The sequence below is a fragment of the Chrysemys picta genome, chromosome 6 (genome assembly GCF_011386835.1).
Source record: "Chrysemys picta bellii isolate R12L10 chromosome 6, ASM1138683v2, whole genome shotgun sequence".
NCBI lineage: Eukaryota > Metazoa > Chordata > Testudines > Emydidae > Chrysemys > Chrysemys picta.
The window spans coordinates 21,351,136-21,367,215 of record NC_088796.1 but is presented as its reverse complement, the minus strand read 5'-3'; the positions used below and the strand labels follow the sequence as shown (position 1 = coordinate 21,367,215).

The following is a 16,080-nucleotide window of genomic DNA, read 5'->3' as shown; positions in this document are numbered from 1 at the left end:
CATTTGTGGGCTACTGTCATTTGTTTATGGGTAATCTAATGGACAAACTTCCTTAGCACAACATATTCAGTCCTTTGAAGATTTGTGAAATAAAACATAGGCTAGATTTGTTTGCAAGCTCTTCTGGGTTCTTGTCACTTTCAATTAATCAGCCAGGTTGTGTATCCATGAACAATAAATATTTCCATTCTAGAGCCATTTCTGCTTTGTGTTACAGTTCCAGCATGCTCCTCTGAGCTATCAGAAGTGGTAGTAGGGTGAATGAATAACTGCAAAAACAGCTAAAAAGCAATGGCTGAGAGGTCTGCAGGAAGAAATGGCACACTGGTAGTGTATAGGGCTGTGAGTAAAGTTTCCTTTCCTTTGTTTGTAGGAAGCCTGATGCTGCATTCATATTCTCTCATTACCTTGCAGGATGCTTTTCTTGCAAGGATCTTTACAGACCATGCACAACTGATCTAGCCTGTAAACACCAACATGCAATCACATCTGGGATGGAACACTACTGGCGTTCTGTGTTTTCTGATGAGCCCAACCTAATTTTTCTTGCTGGTGTTTTCTCTAAAAAGGGAAGAAACTAGCATCATCACAATTTATTTTTCATACTTGTCCAACACGGGAACAAAGCAGTCTTTGTCCAAGGATGTGTAGTGCAGCTGCAGTAGCAGATTTATGTCGTGTTTATATAAAGGCAAGTCGAGTGTTAAATACAAGTTTTCCATGCCTTAATAAGGAGAACTATATAGATGCTATGAATGAAAGACAATTGCTCTACTTAGGTCACTACTTGCTAACCTAATAGTACAATACAGAAGCAGTGATTATCGTTATCTGCTCTTTCCTGCATTCATTTTACTTAGGGCCAAATAGTCAAACCTAGGTGCGTAAAGTGCTACGTTGGGCATCTAAGCCAAATGTTTCAAACTCAGGTACTTACAAATAGGCACCTAAATAAGGGCCAGATTATGACACCATTAGTCATGCGAGGTAGCACAGTCTTTCCCAAGTTAGCTTCAACAGAACTATTTGTAGGGACTATTCAACACGAGTAAGGGGCTCATAATCTTACCCTACATTTTTTGAGATATTGAACACCCCAAGCTTTCATTGGCTTCCATGAGACCCACATGCCCAAACACTATTTGCGTAAGGGTTGCAGGACTGGGCCCCGGGTTTCTTTTCTGACGTCACGTCAGTTTGATGATTTGGCAGCAATACTCCTGATTCGTTTTCTTTAATCATGAATCCAGTGCGTTGTATTTGTATAACTGACCTCCAAACAAATTTATTTCAGTGCCACAATGGTCTTTGTGAGATCATTTCAATGAGATAATTGAAGAATATCTTCCAGACCAAAACATGTTAATTAAATGCATTAAATACTGACAACACTGCTTAAATAGAGGCTGCAGGTTGCCAGCTATAACCTAACAGAAATCTAAATAAGGGAAGAATTCACAGCCACTTGCATTGCTGAATAAAAACATTACAATCCATGAATATAAACATGACTCAGTCAGAGCAAATGGACAGCATAAGTTCATTACAATTTGTACTTTAAAAAGGAGTTTTACAACTGGAAGTACGTACAGCAGAGTGTTTGTTTATTGTACATTATTTTAGCATTGCTCATAAAAGAGCATCGTGACATACAAGAACAAACCTGCTTTATTCCTCATCACAGCCAGAAAATGTATTGCTTAAAGCTCTCTTCCTTCTGCGACCTGATGGCTTATCTAACAGTAGCTATTTAGTGTGATAATGGCGTTTGATAGATTGGACACAAACACCATTGTCACACTCCACAGCTCTGGCAGTAAATAGTCCATAGGAGCTGAAATACGGACAACTCCCAAACTTCAGCTTTGAGGCTCTGCAACAAACAGACAAAGGATCACAAGTGAAACATAAATGATGGAAACAAGTTTGAAAAATCAGTGACAAGCTACAGCGTGCATTTACAGTACTGTTTAGTCTGGGCATTTTACAATGTTGTACATTACACTGCTAAAACAAGGTTATAATCTGGAATACACTTTAGGTGAAAATGGCACCTCCTTTCTCCACACAGCTGTTCCCTGTGTTTATTTAGTCCCCAATTCAAAGTCAAGTGTAACCAACACCATGGACTTCACTGGACTTTGAATCAGGCCCTTAAGGCACAGTCCTATCCACTGAACCCCGTGGGAGTTTTGTCATTTACTTCAGTGGGGGCAGGATCAAGCTCTTAAGTGACTAAAACAGTCTTTCTTCTTTTTACTCCAGTTAGCCCCATAGATCCAACACAACTAAGGGAGACTAAGCTGCGTTCTAGCCCTCCACCTACATCACCAGAAGCATTGCCCACTAGGTTGCTATTAGTTACCACGGCTCAAACCCATTTGATTTTTACGATGATGATTTACTTGTATTATAGTAGCACCTAGAGTCCCCAGCCGAGGGCAGGGCTCCACTATACAAATACATAGTAAGAGGCAGACCATGCATCAAAGAGCTTATAAACTAAATACACAACACAGACAAAAGGAACTGTGTGTGTGTGTTGGGGTGTGTGAAATAAGTGTCATTACTCCCCCTTTTGCAGATGGAGGACTGAGGCACAGAGAGACTAAGCAGTTTACTCAGGGTCACACAGCAATCTGTGGCAAAACCAGCAAATGAACCCAGCTCTCCAGCCCTGCACCTTAACCACAAGGCCATCCTTCCTCTCCAGCTAGTCTTTCGTGCTACGTACATCGCCATGGTAACTGACTTCACACAGGCAATGGGGCTGCACAGTTAGAACAGCAAGCACAGATTGCCCTTCAAGACCTGTATTGATGGTGACAATGCAGGAGACGGAAAGACCTCAGCTATTCTGTTCTACTCTGCATAAGTTCTTACACCAAATTCGTCACTGTAGTATCTGAGTGCCTTCCCATAGTTCATTAAGCAACATGACTAACCTCTGTCCTGTGTTTGTTCTCTCAGCGCCAGAAGTGTGAGCGCAGGGGAGTATCATGTTTGAGTAAGGTGGGTTTTTTGAAGTTTGGTTGTTGTTTTTTTAACACCCATGTTGCTATTTATGTTAGGAATGGCAAGGTCAAAGGCAATTATGCTACGGAAGGCTTTACACTTGCACCAAAACATGGTGGGATTTGTGGTGGCCCTTAGCTGCAGGGGATTCATTGAATGCTCTCAGACCTGGCTCATTGAGCAATTTAACCTCAGTGCTAAAGTGCATGTAATACTTACTGTGCCCTCCACCATCTCGTGAACCAAACTAGATGTGTCCTCCTCACTCGCCCGCCAGGCAGAGCCACTGCCACACTCTGTGTGAGCACTGGAAAAGAAAGAAGGGGGAATAGATGAGGGAAACATGAAAAGAGGGGAGTGGAGAAGGAAGGGTTAGGGTTCACAGTCTCCATCTTTTCTTCTTACTACTCCTCTCTCTTTCCTGATTAAAACAGAAACCATCAACCCACAAGACACTTCATGCAGGATTGTTGTGGGTATTAGATGTTTGTAAATTGCCGATCTCCTCAGATAAAAGGTACCGTATGTAACTGCAACGTCATGATTTGTTATTCGTAAATAATAACAACAACGTAATTTTCTGTTCTACTCCGTTTTCAAAAAATGGGCAGTAAACTGGGAAGCAAAAGGATATATTCTCGCCTTTCTACAGGATTCCTTTATCCCTCTAGAGATGGTGGAAGTTTTTCAGGTGCAGCACAGTATGTGTAATTAATTGCTCATTTTGAACAGCACTGGGTGGGTTTTGATATGTGCTGCATGCTGAAATATGATTCCCTAACAGTTTGCTACGGCTAATGAGAACTTAAATTGTCTGGCTCCAAAAACTGTGTTGATTGGGTGCTGATCTCTTCATGGAAGTGAAGGGAGCTGTTTATTTGAGAGAGACGATAAGACACAGAACACCTTTATAACTGATTTAATTTATCCATCTCCATTTAGACATGCCCTATAAATATATCCCTCTTGTATACATTTTGAACCATATTCCACCCATAATTAAGAAAGACAGCAGCTTTCAGATGCTGCCAGAACCAATGGACCAAGAGGAGTATTCTGATACATCTAGTGCTAGCGTATTTCATTTATTCTATCTTATCTAATTCACCCATCATTACAGCAACTAGGTGCAATTGCTGGGTGTGTTAAGTGAGTTGAGAAGGTTTGAGGGAGGAGTTCTTTGGATATTCAGGGAACATTCTCTCTTCCCTGAAGGTATGTCTCCACTGTGTGATAATGCTCACTATGTGATTTTTAAAACATACTAATGTGCTGCACATTAGGGCAGGTCTAAGCACTAAATCTGCACAGCTGCACCAATGCAGCTGCGCTGCTGTAGTGCATCTGGTGAAGACACTCTATGCCGACAGGAGAGCGCTCTCCCGTTGACATAATTACTCCACCTCCATGAGAGGTGGAAGCTATGTCGGCAGGAGACAGTCTTTCACTGACATAGTGCCAGTGTGGACAGCGTTTAGATCACTGTAACTTGTGTCACTCAATGGAGTGTTTTTTCACACTCCTGAGTGACATAAATTAGATTGATTTAAGTGGTAGGGTAGACCTGCCCTTAGTTAATCCATGTAGATCCTGCTGATGCTTACTAAATGTTCCCTAATGCACTTCAACATAGCACTGATTCAAAGAGCACTATGTTAACGCACACTAGAGAATCTTTAGTGCACACCAGCAGGGTCTACAGGGACAAATTAATGAGCAATATATTAGTGCATTTTAGAAATCACACCCCCATAGTGCACATTGCCCTTAAATTCTTGTTAAAGTGATTTATTTTCCTTTAGTGGCTTTACATTCAAAGCCAACAATGCACATACCCTCACATACACTATGTGTCCCTTATAGTCACCTGCCAGATTCCCCATCCTCTGCAAGTCTATATCAGCATCTGCTTGTAAAAACACAAACCCTGCACAAGCGTGTGCCCCATAAGAGGCATGGAATATGGATACAGAAGAACCATCACATTTCACACGTGTTCCTACACAACAGTCACCATTTTAAATGTCAGCATTTAGCAACAATTGCCATACCATGATAGCAGAGATCCAGTGGTTATTTCCTGTTAATTACAGGGGCCTACTATGGCATCACATATCAGAGATGCAGTGCATACATGGAAGGAACATATTAGCAAATTTTGAACCCTCCAGTTGCCTAAATGTTTTTAATACTCCTAACACATGAGCACCAGAAATACATATGTGAAGAATGTTTTAAGTGCCCCCTTTGGATGATTGCTGTGATTTTTCTCGATAGTTGTTCTAGCTTGACATAGGGATTTTATTAGTAGCTTCAGAGCTATTTAGTAGGTGAACATCTCAGAGTATACCTGATGGCCTACAATGGGGTAGAAGAGTGAAAGAGGCTTAGATTTAATTTTAGGACAAACTCACTCAGTGGACATTTTAAATAGTTGGTGAAAATATGAGACGTATTTGTTGGGCAAGTATAAATCAATATGTTATCGTAATTTAGGAAGGACCAGCAATTGTTAGACATGATGGACCTGACTCTAAATTCATTCAGTTAATGGCAAAACTCTCACAGGCTTAAATTGGAAGCGGAACAGGGCTGGTTTCCTTTCTCTGAGAGAGAGAATGATGACGCCATCTCATTCCATGGCAGGGAAAAAAAACAGGACATGGCAGGATCCTTTGGAATCTAATAAAGCTTTTTCCACAATTGGCTCCATCCAGGAAACCTGCCACCAATTGTACCATCCACACAAATGTTCCATCTTTTCTGGAAACTAGTTGTTTAACTGGTTTAAAAATTGATCTAGTGAAACCAGTACAAGTCCCTGATACATACACCCTTCATCTGTTGAAATCCTTGCTGAAATCAGTTTCATTTGCATCAGTGTTACCAACCTAAAATACATTGATTTAAGCAAAACTTACGTGAGTTTAATCCTTGGGCTTTGGACCAGTTTAACTAGACTGATTTTTAAACTGATTTAATTAAACCAGAGCACATTTCTACTGAGAATACTAGTCAACTTGTGAGTCAGTCCTTAGCAGATGGACGGCCCATAAGACAACCTAAACCGGCCAGTTAATGTGCCAGACCTCTCTCTCTTTTTTGTTTTATTAAGACAACTATTGTATCATCTCCGTTTTTGTGCACTTATGTGATCTGCAAATGAGTGGGTGGGAATGGCTCCTTTTTCAATGTATTGATCATCCTTAGTTTATTTTGTATCTATTCTGGAGCCTTCACGATCTGTAGCAAGAAACAGCTGTGTAGGTGAATGCCAGCACATTGCTGTCAGGCAGGGTGGCAGATCTGCCTAACCTTACTGCTAAGAAGGAGCAAGCTCTGGGAGAAAGAGTGGGCTGTAACATACCTTGTACACAACTCCAGGAGGTTGCTGTTGCGTCTGTTGTCACACAGTTATATAAGTTAATGAAGGGGCCTTAGTTTAGACGGTAGATTCCCAGTTACATCCAAAACAAATTTCACTTTGTCATGATACAAATTTTCAGCTATGGATCTGAATTTTATTTTCCATTCTCACAAACAAACCTTTACTTACATTATTAGTGAAAAGTGAGTACGAAAGGGATGCAAACAGCGATATTGAAATTTGGGTTCTAATTCACGTATATATAGTGCAGGGACTGTCATGCACTATATATATATGTGCAGTGCCTAGCACCGTGGGGCCCCAGCATAGCAGGCCTCTAGACCCTACTGCAATATAAAAGTTAAAATAATATTTCAGACAAGCAATGTGACTGAAAGTAAGGCATGCTCAAAGCCCCACTATCCATCCCAGCAGTTCAGCAGAAATCGTTCCGGAAACAATAGGTAGTGACGCAGAATAGAGAAGATAATCGATTCCTGAGGGGGTGAGATTGTTAAAATAGTGCAACAGAGTAAAGAGCAAAGGCAAGGAGAGGGTGACACGTTGGCACAAGGTAGAAGCAGAATGTAAATGCTGTAGCACCACAAACTTTCTGCTTTCAGCCTCTCTTCTGGTGGCTTTGGGTTTAAAGCATGGAGCTCTTCAATGCAGAACACCATTGCAAGGAAAAGAAATACTGTACTTACTGTACTTTTAAAGCCTTTTCATGTATCTAAACTCTCAAGACGTATCTAATCCTCAAGACTAGTAAAGTCTAACCAAGCACGTTAGCATCATTATTTTTACAATAAGCATTTAGGATGTCTATAGGCTTGATCCTGTACCCACTGAAGTTACAGGAAAAGCTCCCATTGCTTTAAAAGGTGCAGGAACAGATCCTACGGCTATAATACAACATCCATTTCATCTGTGTTGAGGGGCAACAGACTTGCAAGAACATTTTAGTGTCGCAGATGCATAATAACACTGGCATTTGAAATCATTTTTGTACTCAATTTTTTATCGGTACATTCCCCCACCTGAAGAGTTTGTTTCATTTTGCTCACTTGAAATATACTCAGGAAAGCACTTACCATCCTGCATAACTCCTGGCTGTGCCTTTGTTGGAGTTTTGGTTCTAACGCATTGTTTTGCTGGACACCACTTTCTTCTGATTCTTTGAGTTTTAGGCTTCCTTGTTATGCATTTACAGCAGCAGGCAGGCGTCCAGAACTTCTGTCTCCAGTGGACACTTTTCCCTTGCCCTTTATGGGATCCTGAGTTTTTAAGTAAACAATTCATTCTCTTTCTGATAAGTCACATTAAAATATTGATCAGTGGGGGATGGCCCTCTGTCCACTAAGCAGGAGTCACCTTTAGTCAAACAGACCAAGGGAAAAAAACCTTGAAAATCCGGTTTTTCCTCCTCCCTTGGAGTAGAGTGTGTGTGGGTAGGTGGAGAGGGGAGAAAGTGGATTGGTGGGAGGGAATAGTTGTATTACCCTGACTTGAAACAGTGTTTCTTAAAAAGTGATATTGCAACCACACATCAAAAAAGAACTGCCCTCTGTGTTTGCTTAACTCTTTCTCAGATGAAGAGTGTTAATTCACCCTCAATATCTACATTAATTGTTTAAATCTGACCTCCAGTGAGCATGGCCCATCTCAGACCTCCTGGCTGCAATGCTAATGTTACCGTTTCCTGCACAGTTCTGTGTGTTAACCTTTTGTTGTTTAAGTTAATTGCTCTGTGGAGGTATTTATGTGACTCTCATACCCAAAGAACCTGAGTACCCCACAGTCTTTAATGGATTTTATTTTCCCAACACCCCTACAAGGTAGGGAAGTATCATCCCCATGTTACCGATAGGGAAACTGAGGCACATATTAGCCCTATGCATGTTCACACAAGAAGAGGGCGGGAGAACCAGGAATTGAACCCATGTTTCTGAGTCACAGTCTAGAGCCTTAACCACTAGATCATCACACAAATCCCAAAAGTAAAGGTACCATATATTTCACCTTCCTGAGGACTAGCACAGAATTTGAACCTGGGACTTACTGCACCATAAGCCAAAGTTACATTTTGAGTCCAACAAACTGCCCGGTGCTGAGCTAGCCTGTGCTTTACTGTCCTTAATTCTTTTGTTTTGTTTTGTTTCATTAGAAAAGGTTTTTAAAAATTATTTATTCTCAGCTAAAAAGAAAATGAAAACACGATGGGATATAGCTCCTGGCATGCGGATGGGTGAGCAGATAACACTGCTTAGTGCTGTTACGGACCTCTTCACGTGGCACATGTGACAGCTAGGCAACAAGCCTCCATGGCATTATGCACCCTTACCAGTCACTGCAGTTTGGGGCTGGAATGTTCATTTACACTAAGATCACTGGGCACCATTTTCACAGTGTACAGGGGCCTCAAAGCGGGTGCAATGTAATTTATGCCCACATTAAGGCTCCTTTACTCTGCCAAAGCACTGTAAAGTGGCCACTGGGTAATGACGCACTCACTTTGAAATCGTGGTCAAGTACCCAGCAGGCTTAAGCCCTTAATGTAGTAGTACAGTGACAGACCACTCAAGAGACATGCCTTCTCTTCCTGGCTCTGCTGCTGTTTGATGTTGAGCAAGTCTCTGTTTCTCTTTCCATCATTCAGGCTGTAAGCTCTTCAGGGCAGGGACTGTCTTTCACTGTGTATTTGTACAGTGCCTAGCACAATGGGGCCGCTTGGCATTATTGTAACATAATACCAAGAACGTCTGTAAATGGGGAGAGAAAGAAAGAATGTGTTTAATTGAATTATATCTGAAGAAAGGAGCGCCACTGCTGGGTCTCAGGATTCTTTTATTTTTAATGATTACATCTGTGTTCTAAGGATCATTTCCCCCCATTCATAACCCTAGCATTTTTAATTATGCGAGAGACCAATGATGCATTTTTGTAATGTTCTTTTTTCCTGTGTATTAAAATGAGAAAACGGAAAACATTCTGCAAATTCATTGCATCATGTTGCATTTTTTTAAAAAGAAGATTTGGGGGAGGGTGGGGTTGTTGACGCAAACAAATAACGTGAACACATTTGGCAGGAATTCAGAGACTGGAATAAGACAAAGAAGAACAAAGTCTAGAGGCTAAGCACTAGCTTATGCATCCAGAGATGCGCCAGGAAAGGGGGAGTGGGGAGAGAATACTGCAAGCAATGAATGACAAGTCCTATTGCTCCCTACATCACCTTTAAAGTGGGAGCTGCCCCAACTGCCTGGATCCTAAATCCAGTTGTTGTACCAGGGGCTGGACCTGCCACACCCCCAAATCAACTTGCTATGTACCCATTGGGGACTATGGGGGTGAAGAGCACAACTAGCCACATTGGCCAGACAAGCCACCTAGGTCCTGATTCAGCAAAGCACTTAAGCAGTTTAAATCCTACTGAAGTGAAGCACCTGCTAACGCGTTGCCAACCCCTTAGTGCTCAAGGATGCACAGCAACTATGTCCGGGCTTCCTCCTTCATGGATACACCATGGTGAGGAGAGGGGTTCACCCTATACAATGCAGCTGCACAGGGGCAGCCCCAGTTTATCACTACTGAGCTTTAACAAGAACGTAATTCTGGGAAATTTTTGTGAACGGTTTTCACCCAACCTGGCCGATCACCAAATGACAAACAAAAACGCCCATTGACTTTAACAGGACCAGGATTGCACCCTTGAGAGTTCAGACCATGTCTTCTTCTATGTGTGTGTCTGCAAAACCTTACACAATGGGGCTCTGGATTCTGCAGTATAAAGATTAGATAATAACAGCAGAAAGAGAACCGAGATATATTCTAATAATGGGAACACAATTATTGCGAGATAAATATGCCCTAGTTGAAATATATTCCACTATCTTCAGCTGCAGCTGTTTGCATCTGCCTGTTCCGGGGGGGCTGCGTGGTCTAGCAGCTGGGGCACTATCCTGTGAATCAGAAGCCCTGCATTCTAATCCCATCTGTGCTACTAACCTTGTGTTTGACAATGAACAAGTCACAGCATGGCAATGTGTCTCCATTTCCCTTCCCACCCTTTGTCTATTTAGATTCTAAACACTTGGGGAGCAGGGCCTCTCTCTTACTCTGAGTTTGTATAGCCACTATATAACGGGGCCTCTCTTGGTTGGTTGGGACCTGTAGGTGCCAGCCAGGTAATACAAAGAAGAAATAATAAGCATATCATGCTAACTGGAGAGCACAGTACATTTAAGAGGCTGTCCAAATTTTCAGAATGGCACTTGTGCAAAAATGTGTCTATGACTTACCTGTACAGTAACCCTAACTGTATGTGCCAATTCTGGGTGCAATTTTGATCATTCGGACCTGTTTTTGAAGCTTATGGGAAGTATCTGGTATAATGGGAAAGGTTTGTACTTAACTGTAAAACAGCAGAGACAGAAGGCAACCAAAAAGTAATCATTTATTTAGAATGTATTTTATGAGCTGTAATTTCTCTAAACTCTAACAGATTTTTAGTATGCTGGTATTTTTCAGAAGGGAAGTGTCACTAGATAATGACTGCTGGGAGTGTGTTCATGAGTAAAAGTTCCTTTCCCCAAAACTCTGTGCTACAATTTTAAATGAGCCACTAAAACTAATAAAGTAAAGGCTTTCACCACTGCACATGGAGATACTGGGTGATAATTTGAGAGAGAATTGCAACAATCCTCACGGAGGACTGGCTGTTCCTGCTCCCGTTCTTTGAAATAAAATGCCAAATTGTTTTGAAATTCCGGGAGAAAACTAATTGGATTGGTTAAAGGTCACTAAATGTGATCCGAGAGCAGATAAGCATGATGCAATACATACACCATACATAAATATGTGGGACAAATTCTACCCTCAGATACATATGAACAGATCTCACTGATTTTGGTCGCTCTATGACAGTGATTCTCAAACGTTTGTACTGGTGACCCCTTTCACACAGCAAGTCTCTGAGTGCGACCCCCCCTTATAAATTAAAAACACTTTTTTATATATTTAACACCATTATAAATGCTGGAGGCAAAGCGGGGTTTGGGGTGGAGGCTGACAGCTCGCAACTCCCCATGTAATAACCTTGTGATCCCCTGAGGGGTCCTGACTCCCAGTTTGAGAACCCCTATAAAAAGCTTAAAGTTGGCCCACAGGTGAAAGCAGGAAAACCCTTTTATATTATGTGCCTTATGTAAAGACTGGAAGATACAACAAAAGAAACAGATGGACCTCAGGTCATATGCTGTGGGGAAAAGAGGAGACAGAAGTGTGAGGGAAGGACGTGAAAAATACTGCACTGATTGAAGGAGTTAATGAACTACTACCAAGGCAGGAAATAAGGGCTTTTCACAATACTTTGAAAGAGGTAAAGCATGAAATTATGATCTAGAAGCTAAAGGTTAGGTTCTGCAATAGGGAGAATTGAACCAGCCCAGAAACTGGCAAGGAGAGGGTTAAGCATTGTCTTTCTGAGTACAGCCCTCAACCCCATACTGCAAAATAAAGTGGATGGGGCAAACAATGAAGTATTAGGCAATTCCCTCACCCAGTGTGAGAGGGATATGACCCCAAAGGGAGTAGTGGATGGGAACACTCTCTTGGGGGAAGGAGGGAAATGCTAACTGAAAAGGCCCTCAGTGCATCTGAGCTGACTCAGACTTTATCTGCATAAAGCCACCATGTGCACCGTAAACCTCATTTCAAGAGCAGCCTGGAGAAAGCTTAAAAACACAATTGGGGAAACACAATTCTGTGTTTGTTTATGCCAGACTTAAAAAAGCTAGTTCCATTTTGAGACCTTGGGGTAGTGCTCCTATTTACATCACCTAAATGAGGTTTGCCTGGATTGTTTTTTCACATACGTCCAGTCAGAAGAATCATTTTTTTATATGACCAGAACAAATAAAACTAGTGAGAGAGGGAGCACAGCGTGCAGGCTGCACGCGAGCACAAAGAGACTGCTCTCCATTTCAAGGGGCAGTGCACACCCCCAACACACACACGCTGCATGCACTGCAACTGGCATGCCACAACTCCAACTGAAGCCAACAGCAGTCTGTTGAGTGGACTGATTTGAGGATTGGGCCCTCAAAACTGAAAAGGAGGAGGAGTTGGGGAGCAAACATTCTTCACTGAAACATGGGACACTGATACGCAGAGTTTGCCAAAGGGGACAGTGGAGGCACTAGCCCTGGAGGGATTCAAGAAAGGCCTGATTCTGCAGTCCTTAGCAAGGCACATATTTGAAGTCAAAGGGATTTTTCCTGCAGGATTTAAGAATTTAACTATTATGCCAATGTGAATAATGTAAGGAAACATCCTGCATTAATGACTAGTGCCTTTATGGCTTTATCCCAGCTCTATCTTCCATGGTGTATGATAAAATAAACTTGGGACTAATTAAACCATTTCTGACCTGGATATTTCGCCTACGGAAAAACCTTTGTATCCCATTACAAACCCAGCAACGGGGCTTGGGTTACTGATATTCACAAAACCCGGGTCAAAATTATGGGCCAGATCCTCAGATGTGAAACAGGCGTAGCTCCATTGAAATAATCAAATCTGACTCATCATTATGGCCCATTGATTTACATCAGCTAAGGATCTGGCCCTACAGCTTTGCATGGAAATCGGTAGAGAAGCTCTATGACAAAAAGCATGCAAAGCTTGATCATTTCAGCTGATTTTTGCTTATTTGTTTGGATATTTACTCAAAATGTATCATGCTATTCAAGAGCCATGAATGCACATGAACCAAAATAAAAGGACTGTAGAATACCCTGTAAAGCAAAATCATAGTTTCACCTAGCTCTTTTAGCACAGTATAACAGACAAAGGTAAGTCATATGCAGTACAAGCAGAATAGTGATATAGACCCCAAATACACACAGAGGGGAAAGTACCTGTGACCCAAATGAGTCAGTGGCTAGTAGTTAAAAATTATCTACGACTGGCCAGTAGTTCAGAGTAGTGGGAAGATAAAAATTAACTTTTTTTTAAAAAAAGGATGAAACAGATCAAAGGTGGTTAACCTAGAAACCATGATCTTTTCCACTGGAGCTTTCAGTAAACTAAATTGATTTGAATTTCCCAATGATCAGCCTCATTACATCAGCTCCTATACGCCATGCTGGCATTCCCCATAGTGACTCACCACACTGACACATCACCCCCAGGGAACAAAGGGAGACCGTTATCTTGAAATTAAAAATATAGGGCCTGATTTTCAGCCTAGATTCACTCAGAACTCCCCTTTACACCTTCAAAATTGCTGTGGGAAGAATGTAGATAACTTAGACTTGAGTAGTAATGAGGATATATACCTTCATAGGAGATCAGCATCATTACCCCCATTTTACAGCTGGGGAAACTGAGGCACCGTACAGTGGAATGACTTCCCTAAAGTCACTGAGCAAACCAGTGGCAGAGCTGGGAATCAACCTCTGGTCTCCTGAGTTCTCAGTCTACTGTCCTAGCCAACAGGCCACACTGCCTCTCAAGCAAACAAGCCCTTATGTCAAAGTGACCTAAATTACACTTGGAAATGATTGCAGGCACAAAAAGGGAGGCTGCTGTTTAAAAATCTGGTCCATAAACAGTATCTTTCATTGTCACTCCCTAAATCTTCACATGGCAAAGAGAAAAGCTAGCTAGGTATTATTCAGCAGTATTTTACATTATTCAGGTTCATTGAACATAAATCCTTGTGCAGATTTTGCTGCTGCTGCCAATGGCAACAGAGCACAAATTAATTTGCTGGCATAATACTGTACCTCCAAGACCAACTTTTACTACCAATGGAGCCCATCCAGATTAAAAAGTAGGTGGCCTTGGGCATGTGAACCCACATTCTGGCAGCTCACTAAGCCAGTCTCATCAGGGACAAGGTAAAGCTGCCCGGCTCCAAAGATGGGAGTTATATAACTCACACGAATGAACTTCCCCCAGCAGCAGCGCTCTTTCGTCTCCGTCCCTGCAGGATATAGGAATTATTACCGCCCTAGGCTATGGCTGCCTCTCCTGTCTACTGGTGATAGCGAAGGAGAGGGTTTGGGGACCGTTTTTGTTTTTAAATAAAAAATCAACCCTTTCAGGGCATGTGTCTCCTCTCTCTCTCTTACCATAACCTGCAGGTGGCAACTCCTGTTGACTATTTAGTCTGTGGTGGGGAATTTGTGCTCACATCAGAGGCCTGCTTGTCCTTTACCCTACCCAGGGTTGGTCAGTTCATTGGGTGTGGGTGTAGGTGTGTGCGTGAGTGTGCCCAAGGCCATAGATTTCATCTACAGTTTTCCCTCTCTGTCTGGGATCCTTTCCAAGGACGGATTCAGGAATCCTTGGCCCCTTTACTTTCAATAAACCAAGGAAGAGCCAACCCCTCTTCCTGGATACGCAGAGAATGTTCTAAGCACGCTCAGTGCAACTCCTCATTCTCATGGGCTTGACTGCTGTCTACAGTAATTTTGTGGTTTGATTAAGTGACTGTGCAAATGTCTCTCTTCTGTGAAGCATGAAGTAAACATAAAGCAAATCCCCTCCGGGAAGCATTAAGTAAAGTCCTTTCTTGAAGTTGGGTCACCAAGTGTCAGTGCATTAAATTTCTCCCTTTCCCCTGAGCTGACAGTTGTTAAAGACAATGAATTAGTAAACAGCACTGTAAATGGTTCCCTGATCAGGGATTTCATACCATCCTCATTTCTCTTTCTCTTCTAATCTCCTGATCCCATTAACAACATTGCAATGCAGAATTTTTGAGAGCATAACTTTACATACAATGAACATACTCAGCAGGTTTGATCTTAGACCAATAAATAGGAACATAGGTGCTTTTGAGAATTTTACCCTAATGACTTAGGACTGTATGTTCAAAAGGATTTAGGCATTGTGATGCTGAGCGTCATAGCGCCTAACTTTTCGGCGCCTGGAAAAAATCACTGAGATTAAAAAAAGCATGAGTTAGGCACCGAGGCTCCCTGTAGAATAAGGACTGGGGAGAAAAAGGCACCTTAGAAAGTGATTCACAAAAGCCAGCAGGCTAGGTGGGAAGTTGCCTAAGTCAGCCAATGGGAGATGCCAACCAGAGGCTTATGTGCTGAGCCCCACCCCTCTCTGTGAGAGTTGTGCCTAAGTCTGGGGTGCAGGGAGGTGCCTCTCTCTGTATGCCAGGACATAGGTGCCAACTTTTCCCGGCACGGTGGGTGCTCACGCCCCCTTGGCCCGACTCCACCCTGCCCCGCCCAACCCCACCCCCATTCCAACCCCTTCCCCAAACTCCCCGCCCCAGCCAGCTCCGCCCCTTCCCTGCCCCTATTGGACCCCTCCCCAAATCCACATCCCGGTCCTGCCTCTTCCCCCGAGCATGCCGCATTCCCACTCCCCACTCCCAGCACTTGCCGCCACAAAACAGCTGTTTTGCGGCGGCAAGCGCTGGGAGCTGGTGGAAAAAGTGGGCATGTGGCACGCTCAGGGGAAGAGGCGGAGGTGGAGTGGAGCCAGAGGTGAGCTGGTGCGGGGGAGTGAGAGGGAGGGGAGCTGCCTGCCAATTTTTCTCCGTGGGTGCTCCAGCCCCAGAGCACCCACGGAGTCGGCGCCTATGTGCCAGGAGGAGCCCCTCTTTTGAGTGACTGCATTGATACTACTTTAGGAAGGAGGATGACCTCCCTTGTAACTTTTAGCCCAAA

The 16,080-nt window shown here is 42.8% G+C and overlaps 1 long non-coding RNA gene across 2 annotated transcripts in view; it reads right to left on the bottom strand.

Annotated features, from left to right (window-relative positions):
* Positions 1 to 578: 578 nt before the first annotated feature.
* Positions 579 to 16,080, bottom strand: part of LOC135984215 (uncharacterized) — a 36,252-nt gene continuing 20,750 nt past the window's right edge. For both annotated transcript variants that reach the window (XR_010602121.1, XR_010602122.1), the window contains 3 exons: positions 7,477 to 9,144; positions 3,235 to 3,322; positions 579 to 1,873 (listed from right to left, as the gene is read on the bottom strand). This is a non-coding gene — a long non-coding RNA (uncharacterized LOC135984215). The remainder of the gene's footprint in view (positions 1,874 to 3,234; positions 3,323 to 7,476; positions 9,145 to 16,080) is intronic.